Here is a 12,843-nt window from a genome sequence, read left to right as displayed (position 1 = left end):
ATGTAGAACACAAATGGGAAATGAAATTGGAAGTTTAGGAGTCTATGAAGTTGATCAAACTTGCCTTAGTTACCGCGACTGCAGTCTAAGGGTCAGAATTGCAGTGATGTGAACATGAACCTGACATCGCAATTACGATAAATGTCAGTCTTAAGAATCATGATCGTGACCCACTTAGACTACAATCGAGATAACCGAGACCAGACTGAGCGACTGGTCCAAATCTCATATTTTGAATTTTAAGCCTACCCATGTCCCATAATCCTTTCCTTCAGTTCAATCAAGTTAAATAGCACATGTTCCTTACGTTTTTCTTCTGAACTAATGCCTTGTGTGTGAATCCCAGGTACTAAATGGAAGCCTATAATAACCAAAATTTCATTGCATTAAAATGTGAGGCGACATATAATGAGGACCTTATAAGAAAGAAGTTTCTACCCAAGAAGGGGATCTCACTGGAAAAAGTGCCAGAGAAACTCCCGACGTTCTATAAGGGGATGGAGACCATGGGATGGATTTTTTTTTTTACCTGGAACCATGTTAGGAAAATAAGAACTGGGTAAGTAGTTCTACATAAATCTCAGCATAGTGTGTCTTTCTAATCATAATCTAGTGGTAATACTCAAGGGCAAAGAGGTTTGTTTTGGGGCCGAGCAGATCAATGGAGTTTTAGGGTTGGACAATGTTTGCATAAGGGGATAGAAAGCCAAGGATTGTGCTCCTGGGAGCTGATTGGTTTAGTATTTATGCCCAGGGAGGGAGGTCCCATGGGCCACCACTAAGAAGGGAATTCTAATAGTTGACTTCACAACGGAAGAAAAAATCTATCTAACCATCATCTATAAAAGAGTCTACCCATCCACCAACCTGACAAATATCCCAACTATGCATGCTCAGATGGTGGCCTACCTCTTGGACAACATTTCTCTAAATGTTGGCCAATTTATACTCATGGAGATACGATATTATAGGAACAAATGGGTGCCCATGATTTTGTTTCCATAATTTAACACTGAGTCGTTTAGGAGATTTGAGGTTGATAATTTCCTGAAACATAGTCGGGTCTCTCCCAAGACTTTCATTTACCCATTGAAGATCCGAGGAGAGGGAGATCTTGGAAAGAGTAAGAAGAGGTAGCTTGACTTAGAGAGTTTAGTAGAGGATGATGTGGACTCATATAGGACATCCAAAGTAGGTTCAGTTGATGAGATCTAAGGCGAGATAAGAGCGATCAAGGAGCTAGTGTCTAAGATCCCTAAGGGGCTAAAAGAGTTTTCCACCACCCATCATTCCCTCAGGGGCAAGAAGAGTCTTCCACCACTCGTCATTCCTATGTTTCTTGATCCAACTATGAGATATATATGGAGGAAAAAAAGTAGTGTTGATACAAAATAAACCACTGAAAATGATATCAAGGATTCAAGACACAAAAATCAGCAACCACAAGACAAAGAAAACCACACATAGAAAGGGGATAAAGAAGAAGACTGCATAGATGTAAAGATAGATAGAGAGACCCTCACTTTCACCAATGATTAGCACAAGGTGTATCAAACCATCAAACATACCAAACCAATGTAAGATCAAACCTCACTCTTAGGTGAACCAAAGGAATTCACACTCCCTCAATCACACCTTTCTTGCCAAATGTTCAACATAAATAAAAATCCATTCAATTGCATTAAAACACTCGAGTTTCGGTGTCTACACTAAAACCAGGAGACTAAGTTACCAACTAAAGGATATCCTTTCAATATTGATCAAAGCTAATGAGAATGGAAGATAAAATGTCTATTTATACTATTACCTCGTAAATGTCAAAAACACCCTTAATAGGGGAGGGGGGGAACTGGGGCGCCTCTTGAGTATTACTTTGGAGTGAAAAATATCTTCAATGCCCTTAACTTGAGGTGCATATTGAGTGTATAATTCCTCCTCCTTTTCTTCTCTTGAACAAGGATTCAAAATGCTTCAAAAAGGACTTCAATTGCTTACCAATTCCAAAGCTTGAACCTTGGACAATATCTTATTTTCTTTGTGCTCCTCATGCTTGTATCATCCTTTTTATATTGAAAGGAATTTGTCCTCAAATTTAGATCTTGAAAAAACAACGAGAGAGCAAAACAAGAATACAATCCTTTTGGTAGGTGCTACACTGATATCATCAACCCATGGTTGCTCACACTTGACATACACCCACATATCTTTAAAATTTAACATAAAAATCTATGCATAAAAGGGTATAAAGAAGTGGATGTCATAAACATCAAAAGGAATTGAGCATGAACCGAATCTACACCTTCCAAAACTCAAAAATATTTCGGGGTAAAATGGGAGTAGAAGACAAGGGGTTAATCCAATGTGGCCAACTCCTTTCAGTAGGCTACCAAACTCACAATCATAATCATTCAAGCAAGGAAACCAGCCACCAAACTTACTACCTCTACATAATACCAATTCAAAATTAACATGATTATCATCATAGGTAAGGAGGTAGTATAAGAAGGAATCAAGTGTGAAGGCATCACCCAAGGTGCTATCATCTACAAGATGGTCATATAGTGTGTGAATACTCTTGTCACATGGTAATGTAACCTTATTCAAGCTATAATTTCTATCACTATATGGACGCAAATCATTCTTAATAAATGAATTGATTTTGTCATCTAAAGCATCAACTAGTACTTGCGTACTCACGACTAGAGTTTGGTCCTTATGCAACCTATCACCACCAAGAGTATCACAAAATGGAGATTCATACACTTCTTCACTAATCCAATCCTAAACTACACAACTTTGGCTACAACTAGCCACATTACAATAATTCAAGTTTCTAGGAGTGTAGAAAATACCTTTGTTACCTTGTAGATCATGAGAAGTGTTTTATTAACTTGATTTTTTACCATGGCATCCCTCATGCCCTACATCACAATGTAATATTTCAAGAGTTCCTCTTGGATTCATTTCTTCATCACTTGTCCCAAGATTGGAACTTTCGGGCAAGGGTTCCATTAACTCATCAATCATGTGTGTGTGTGTGGAACTCCTTTTGGATTCTTCTTGGAGAATGTATGTTATTGAACCTGCACATGAGAAGAATCAATTCGAGGCAAAATGTTAGAACTTGGGTTAGTGATTAACAAGATTCCTTTGTAGACAAGATCCACAATTAAGCATTTCTTTCCCTTTTCTACTTGACTACCCGCGGTTTCCCTTTTTCTTTCCTTTTTTTCTTTACACTCTTCTTGTATCTCAACATCAAGATTCTTGAAAACCGACCTCATCACCCTAGGATTCTATCACCATCTTTTCTCTTAGTTGTATGGGGTGATTTCGGTTTAGTGGATCTTGGGAAGGAGGCATTGGATTTGGTTGGTGATGTATTTGGATTTGTGGCATGGGATTTTGTAGAGGTTTTGGTGGACATAGTCTATCCAAACCCGAATTTATTCTAGTCATGTCACCCTTTATGGATTCTACTCACGTTCATTCTATCTTTATCTCATTTCTTAAGTCAAGGTTAAGAGCCTCAATTCGAGCCAAGATAGCTCTACCAATGTCATTCCAATGGATTGTGCACTTGAACCTGTGGGTTCCATGAGTAAGTAACTAACAAGAAGCAAAAAAAAAATCAAAAAAAACAGCTAATAAAACACCTAAAAAATGAAGCAAACACGTTAGTTCAATAAAACCTCACCACACTCTCACTCGGATTTCACCTCACACTTAGTCTCACAAGTGTTGAATATTTGGAAATACTTGGCAAGTGAATTGAGTGGTGAATATTATTTGTTACGGAATCTATTTTTGTTTGATATGACTCAAATAAAATGATGTACGGTATTGAACCAACAAACTACTAGGAATTAAAATGAGAAAAGCAGACAAAATTGTAGACATGAAACAAATTGACTCTAAACTAATTACCAAACTAATAGGTACTTAAAAGTTGTTAATTAGTGATAAAAATAACCCAATTGAAACTAGAAACAACAATTAGAAACTAGGAAATCTCAATTTGAACTCAATTTGGTTGGTCACCAAAGTGATGACATGGCAGCTTGTTATTGGACGTTACTTTCAAAATTTTTCAATTTTCCAACTTCTTGTTTCGGCCACACTAGATCTAGAGAAGTTCTTGAATAAAATTTGGGGGGGGGGGGGGGGGGATGAAGGGTTTGGAGCCTTTTTTCAGTTTCAAATGGATTTGAAAACAATTGGTCCCCCCTTTGTACTTTGATTTTCCCTTTGTCCCCTCTTCTTTTGGAAGATTGCGAATATGCTGGGGAATATTCTTTTTACAAACAACTTTCACCTTCTCTTTCTTTCTTTTTTAGGGTTAAACTAGGACTTTGAATATTCTTCTTTAACAAGTTTTGAAGATGATGAAGAACAATATGAATATTCAAGAGTTGACCAAGGTTTGACCACTAGGTAAATGAACCCTAATGTTAATTTTTCTTTTAGATCTAGGGTCCTTAGGCCAAAACAAACTCAACCAACTAAAAACCACCCAAAAAAACCGTCTAAATCACAAGGCCAATTTTGTATCTAGCTAAAAAAGCTTCAACACACCATAGCCATGGTGGATCTTAGCTCAAACTCAACCAAACCTTGTTTCAAACTTAGATCTAGACACTTTAAGTTCTAGAGAACAAGAATCTAACACTTGAACCAACAAAACATAATAAAATTTAGTAGATATAACTTGTAACTCATGGATCTACTATAAAAAACAAGACAACACACAATTTTTTGAGGTTTTCAGTTTTTTTGACTCTTTTTTTGGGAGATTTTCTTAATAAGGACACTAAAACCAAGATATAGGGATGTTGGAACAACCTTAACCAAGGATTTGATATCAAATGATACAAAAATAAACCATTTAAAACGAAATTAAGGACTCAAGACACAAAAATCAGCAACCACAAGACAAAGAAAACTACACATAGAAAGGAGATAAAGAAGAAGATTGCATAAATATAGAGATAGATAGAGAGACCCTCACTTCCACCAATTATTAGCACAATAAGGTGTATCAAACGTTCAAAAAAACCTCACCAATGTAATATCAAACCTCACTCTTAGGTGAACCAAAGGAATTCACACTCCCTTAATCACACCTTTCTTGCCAAATGTTCCACACAAATGAGAATCCATTCAATTGCATTAAAACACTCAATTTTTGGTTTCTACACTAAAACTAGAAGACTAAGTTACCAACTAAAGGATATCCTTTCAATATTCATCAAAGCTAATGAGAATGGAGGATAAAATTTCTATTTATACTATTACATGGTAAATTTCAAAAACACCCATAATGAGGGAGGGAATTGGGGCGCCTCTTGAGTTTTACTTTGGAGTGCAAAATGAATTCAATATCCTTCACTTGAAGTGCCTATTGATTGTATAATTCCTCGTCCTTTTCTTCTCTTAAACAAGGGTTTAAAATAATCCAAAAAGGACTTCAATTGCTTGCCGATTCCAAAGCTTGAACCTTTGACAATATCTTGTGCTCTTGGTGTTCCTTATGCTTCAATCAAGGGGGACACTATTGCTATGATTGATAGGGCCTACTCATCTCTAGAAAATTTGCACAGAGAGCTTAGAGACTAGCATGAGAAGTTGAAGAAGAGCAGAAAAAGAGATATAAGTTTTCATTACGATATGGAAAGGGAAGAAAGGCCTTTGTAAGGTCTTGAAACCCAGAGATAGACTTTCTTTTACTAGATTTAATAGTGCTGGTGAGGTCCTAGCTGAGTGGCCAAACTTAGATGGTGCTAGATGTGATGCTGAAACCAATGACAATAGTAGTTCCTTATTGCGGTTATAGGGAGCACCCTTTTTCTCTCTTTATAAGGGAAAATTATTGTGATTGGGTTTTGTGTCATAGATGTAGGGAAAGTTTAATTACCCCTAGCATTGGAGTTTTGGAATTGCATTTATAGCTATGGTGAAGTCTAAGTAGCCATATTTTTTACCCTCGTGAAAGCCAAAATTTGAGGTGATGGCTTGGCTTGGTGCCATCAATAGCAAATTTTTCATGTTGTAAATGCAAAGAAAACACCACCCCTCCATCTAAAATTTTTTGAAAACCAAGGGCATGGACGTGAACAATTTGGTAACAATACTTTACCTCTTTTTTTGACTCCAAAGTCTTTAGTTTGTAGTATATGGTAAATACTTTCTCTGGTCTTTAGTAGGAAATGTAAAAAGTTTCCATGCCATGTGCGGTGAACATAATTGTGTATCTCTTATGTATACATGTATAATCTAGAACCTGCCCCATTAGTCTGTTAAGGATAATTTAGATTATGCTTGCTTGGTGAAATGATCTTAGGCCTTCTTTATGATTATAGGAATCCATTATAGCCTAAATAGACTAAGTTGGGGGTGGTAAGTTTTGGAAGAAAAGACCTTGGGCCATGATATTATTAGTAGATTCCTAATAAGCTTAACAAAGAAAGTGAAAAAGTAAAAAATAAAGGAATCATCCAAAGAAGGAATAGCATGGATTGCAGAAAAATAAGGCAAAAAGAAAATGCTTTCAAAGAGATGGGAAAATCAAGGTAGCGAAAGTAGGCATGTGTGAATTTTAGAAACAAATGAAGTGGTCCATGGTCAAAAGTTGGATTGAATAGTGCGATGTAGATGTTCAAATGGGTTCTAGTCACTTTGTTCCTAAATGATTCCATACCCTCTCCCGAACCTATGTTACAAGCTTAAAAAAGCCCTTCGAGATCTCTAACCAAGTGTATTCGTTGTAGGGCAATTAAAAATAAGGGCAAAAATATGGTATGGTACTTGTTAGCATTAATAGAGTCTTTGTGAGAGTGAGTGTTTTGTACGTTGTTTCATAATATATAATTTGGTGTGTGGTATTTCCTTCTTGTGAGAAGGAAAGAAGACTAATTGAGGCATATCGTTATCTTTCAAAAATATAGGAAAAGAGTATGATTGTGTCATTATCAATAGGGAGTTACTTCTGGAGAGTTGGTGATTATTTGCATTGATTGTTATTTAATGTCTTTTTCATCCTTGAAATTGAGTTTCATGTTGAAGGGAGTTGTGAGAATAATTTTTCCCATGCTTGAGAGCTACTTGTTGGTGTTAATCAAGTCTGGAGTTACTATGATCATTCTAAGTTGGGGTGTTGATGAGTTGTAAATTTACCAGTCATTGACTGCCAAATTTTTACTCATTACTATAATTAAGCGGTGCTAATCAGATTAATTTGCCATTTGAATGCACTAATTTCCATGTTTTGTAGGTATATAGGTGATGGGAAGAAAAACGTAAAATAAGCAGAAAAGAGATCAAAAAAGGAAAAGTTACTGCAAAAACTAAAAGAGCATGAGCAGGAACTGACCCTCAGTTGTCGTGATCATGGTCTGATAGTCGCGATGGAAACAAGTCAAGATTATTTAAGATGACGATCGTGATGGGCTCACCACGATCGCGATCAAGCTTCGATGATCACAGATGGTTCCAATTCTATAAGACGAAAACCCTTTCATTTTTTTTATATCACCAACTAGATTTTGAAGTTTTTGCTTTGTAAAACCCTACTAAATTAGGAAAGAATATTGTGGCTAATCTTCTAATTGAGTTTAGTTGTAATTAAAGTTGAATTGAAGAATACACTTGTTTTATTCTTCAATGGAAGCTTTGAATGACCATTTTTGTATATTTCTTTCCTTAAACTTCATGAGTATCTAAACATCTATCTTTGGATTATGTTGAAATAGGGTGCAAATATGCATGGGTTTTGATTTTTAGTGTATTATCTTGATTAATGATATTAGGTTTCACTAATACTTGCTTTTTCAGTGGGAATTTGTGGGTGAAAAGCCCAAATTCCTAAAATCTAATATCATCCTCGAAATAGGGATGTGGGTATGCTTATGGATCCTATATCACCCTTGAAAGAGGGATATGGGTGTCAAGATATTAGTGGACAATAAATAGACATTAGCTATTCTTTTACATTATCTTAGAAATCAGGATAATTGTGAGCTTGCTATGTATTTGGCATCTTCCTAGAAATAGGGATGCCCAATTATGGTTTTGGCTGGATTTGTTTTCCACACCCATGAGGTATCTGAAAGGGTCCATAGGTGAAATTTTTGGTGCTTGGTTGAAAAACTAGCATCAAAACCCCTAACCTAGACTACCCATATAGTTATTAACTAGAATTTGCATTTGACAATCATGAAATTATTCTCCCCTAGGAAGACTTAATCCCAAGACTATTCTCCTATTGGAATATTACCCATTTTTGTAGCTATTAATTGATAGTTTGATTAGATATTGCTAAATCAACCTTCCAAACCAACCCCCTCTGCCCTAATTTTTATTTATGTAGTTCATTTTGTTTACATTATGGGTATATCTTTAGTAGCTATTAACACCCATAGGATTTGAAGACTAATTCCACTTCTCAAGGATTGAACCCCAACTCAAGTTGGATTATTTATTTGAAAATGATCACCTTGCTCATATATCATAGAGTAAGTTGAGCGTGATCTAAATGGCGTCATTACAGGGGAGTGAAACTTAGTTTTCGCTTAAGCGGTGTTGATAGTAGCTTTTGATTTACCAATAGTGGTTGTTATTTCCTTGCTTAGTTATTTCCTTGCTTTACTCTTCTAGATGATTTGGAAAAGCCTTTAGGTTGGTCATTCAATAATATGGAGAACCAATTATTACCTATCAACTTGTACACCATGTTTATAATTCATTCTCCAAATCCTATCTTCCTCAATACTTTAGTCAGAAAAAGCCATCCACCCTATCATAAGCCTTTATCATATCCAAATTAATAATAAGACTGGGTGGCTTACCTTTTTTCCTTATTTCAGTGATAATTTCTTATACTACTAAGACATTTTCCATTATGATCCTTCCCTAGACAAAAGCTTGCTTGTTCAGGAGAAATTATGCTTGGTAACACCGTTTTGATTCTCCCATGAATAATTCTTGAAAAAAAATTGTTAGCAAAGTTACTAAGGGATATAAGCCATAGATTTGAAAAAGTGCATACATGGGTTTTCTTTGGAAGAAGGACCAGATTTGTGTAAGTGACAAATCTTGGTAATTATGCCCCACAAAAAATATCCTTAACCATTTTGTAGATGTCATCTCCAACTATGTCCTAAGATTCTTGATAGAAAGCTCTAGTCATACTATTAGGTCCCTCTACACTGCTTCTATTTAATCCTATAATTCAATCCCTTATTTAATTTCTAGCATTTTATGTAGACCCATATTTTTATCATTAGAACCTACAAATGGCAACTATTATAACATATCAAATTCAGTATTTTCCTTATGTCTAGTGAATTACCTTCTATAGAAATAAATAGTTTCTTCTGCTATTACATTCTGATCTTATAGCCAATCTCTTTCATCATTTTGAATTCTTTTCACCATTTAGTTTGCTTTTCCTTTCATTGACCGTTGCATGGAAGAAATATGTATTTCTTTCATCATCATTAAACTACTCCATTCCAGCTTTTTGGCATTAGTACTCTCTTCTCTATATGCAGATATTTTCTCAGCTTTATGGAATCTTCAAGAGTTATCATTTCTTGAAACACATTTCCAAAGGCCTCTTTACTCCACAGGGTCGAGTCTTTCTTTACCTTCTTTAGCTTATAATGAAATAAGGTAAAAGGACTCCCCTCAAAATATGTCCACTAATGTTGCTTACTCTCTCGTTCAATGAATCTTATTTGATTCTAAATTTTGGAAACCTAATAGATTTCACTGCACTTTCAATGTTGTTTCTAATGTAACCCAGACCAGGGCCTTGTCATAATGGGCATCCCAAGTCCACCTAGGACTGGGGATTACCTCCTTAACCCAACCCAACTACCTTATGAAACCTTAGATGAGCTGAATTTCGAGCTTACAAAAATTACGCAATGCTCTCATAAAAACTTTGGGATAGGGTCACAACCATGACCGATCCAACCAAGTCTGTCCATACCAAACTAAAGACGAACATAATATGAAAGTCAAACCCAAAATTTAATATGACGGAATAGTGAGAAATTACATCTGATGATGCCAGGCTCCCCGCTTATTCCAATACCAGGGATGACACAATTATCGATCCCTCCTATTCTAACCCCCAAAAGTACCACAAAGCCTCTATCCAAAAGAATTCTAAAATTCAATTGGGACATGCCCCCAACCATGGACAAAACCAATATCTAAAAAGAAAATAAAATGTCTAAGAATGTCCAACATGAAATGATGTCTTTCGAAAGGATAGAAGCTCACCAATTTAGTCCAATATGTTGTCCCTAGATCGAGTACTATAAATAAGGAGTTGAATGGCCAATTCCTGCATAACGTGGGTATACACCCACCAGTAGACAAGTTAGTGGGTGAACACTAGCATGAATCTCGAAATAAGGATAAAGTAATGCCTTTTATCAAAACCAAGTAAGAACCATCCAATGAATAGAACCATTCATATATAAGTGCTGGGATAAGGGATTAGGTTTAGCATGCCATTTAAAAACCTTAACCTTGGTCGTGTAGCTTAGCCATCCTAGCACCCACAGGCCATATCGGTTCAGCTCCACCTACTGAAAGGGTCTCGGTGCGTGCAACCGCACGAACAGGCAATAACCTTGGGATGACTGTTACATTCCTCTATTATAAATGTGACACTCGTACGTGGCCATCGAAGACCCCTCATATCGGTAAATATGATATTTCAATTTTGATCCCCCCGGGATCGCCACCTTTCACATCTTAACTTACACTTCCCGCCATAAATTCCCAATTAAATCCAAGTTCAAACAATCCAATTATCTATTTTTTTACCAAGGTTATTTGATAAACCAGTGTATTATCATACCACCATACTTGCAAGCATTACACATAGCTAAACTATTTAGATTAAGTGGACTCTCGGTGCCCTTTTCGTTTATCATATTAACCTCTTGGGAGACTACCATGTTCTCCACAAGCATTACCAATTAGCCATTAACCTTTGTAAACCATTGCAAAACATTTAAGGTTTGATATATAAGCTGAAAACAAGAAAGAGTTCCATTAACATAAGTCAATGCAGTAAACATATCTTTATAAGCATTTTATCAAATACCTTGGGGGCATGATATAACCAAAAAACAAATTCCATTACCATTAGAACATTATTATGCAATTTAATTGTCCAAAACCACCATTAATCCATAGAAAGCATAATTAAAACCCTAAGAAATCATAACCAAGCCTTTAACATAAAAACCTCCAAGTTAATGATTGAAAACCAAAATCATGAAAAGTAAAAACCATGAAATCAATCATATAACCATGACTTTAATTAAAAATACAAGTAGGGAAGAGAATCATTCCTTAAGCCAAGAAGATTGATGAAAATAATTCACCAAGATAAGCAACAAAGTAATCCCTTAATTTAAACCCTAGCTCTTTCCCCTAAAAGCTCTTAGGTGAATTATGATATGTTTAGAAAGAGATTCTAAGTGTTTAAGAATAAAATAATATGGTAAATAACCTCCTAAGTGTATTAGAAGTTGTGGGTCCTTAATAGGGTAAGTAGGAAAATATCCAGAATACCCCTACTTTAATTATGTAAAAACCCAACATAAGGTTAGGATTGACCTCCTTATGAGTCGTAACCTAGCTTAAGGTTGATCCACCTAATTGTAACCAATCCTCAACCATGGATCTGATAATGTCCAGTGTACGACTCATCTAACCAATTCATAACTACAATATACGATCTATACCCATGATCCATATTCCTGGCAGAATGTAACACCAGGAGGATCAAGCACTAACCACTTCACATGTCACCTATAAGACTCGTATCCATGCCTTATGACTCGTACCCTCAAGTCATATCCATTTTAGTGTCCAAGACCATCCCACCAAATAGCACTGGTTAGCTTACTACAGGTCTTCACTACTCGTACCCCAGTTTACAGCTCGTACCATGAGTTGTAATGGGTCCAACGAATGAGATTCTTGAGAATTTTGTAAGGGTTCAAACTTAGGGTGCTTCAATCTCCCCCTCTAGGAACATTTGTCCCTGAATGACAGATAAGGTAGGGGTAACCAACCACACATAGAGTCATTTGCATTATCCAACATCCCTTTAACAAAGTTTGAAAACAAAGAGGAAAAGATGTTAATCTTTACTTTAACAAACTCAGAAAATAAAGATGTGTTCAAGAACATATACCTTCCGCACGAATATCAGGAGCAAAACACAAAAGTGGATACTTGGACTTCATGTCCTCTTTCGCTTCCCAAATGGCCTCTTCCACCTTGTGGTTCTGCCATAAAAACTTAAGCAAAGCCTCATCCTTGGTCCATAATTGATGAACCTGCCTATCCAATATCTCAATCGAGACCTCTTCAAAAGATAGAGAATCTGAGATATCAGAACCTTCCAAAAGTATGATCAAAGACGAATCACCAACAGACTTCCTCAACATAGAAACATGAAATACTCAAAGTAGATGGCAACTCAAACTCTTACGCAATATCGCCCACTCTCTACAAAATTTCATAAGGACTAATGTACCGAGGACTAAGTTTTCCTATTTTACCAAATTGCGCTACTCCCATCATAGGAGACACCGTAAGGAAAACCTTATGCCAACTAAAAACTCCAAATCTCTATGCCTAACATCCGCATACGAGTTTTAACAACTCTGGGAAGCCTTGAGCCTATCCCAAATCACCTTCACCTTTTCCATAGCTTGATAAACCAAATATGGACCAAACAAATCAATCTAGCTGAGCTCAAACCAACCAATAGAAGATCTATATCTCCTACCATACAAAGCGTTAAAAAGA

This window comes from Capsicum annuum, chromosome 3 (assembly GCF_002878395.1).
Source record: "Capsicum annuum cultivar UCD-10X-F1 chromosome 3, UCD10Xv1.1, whole genome shotgun sequence".
Lineage (NCBI taxonomy): Eukaryota > Viridiplantae > Streptophyta > Magnoliopsida > Solanales > Solanaceae > Capsicum > Capsicum annuum.
The sequence above is the reverse complement of the archived record's forward strand: the minus strand, read 5'-3'. Positions refer to the sequence as shown.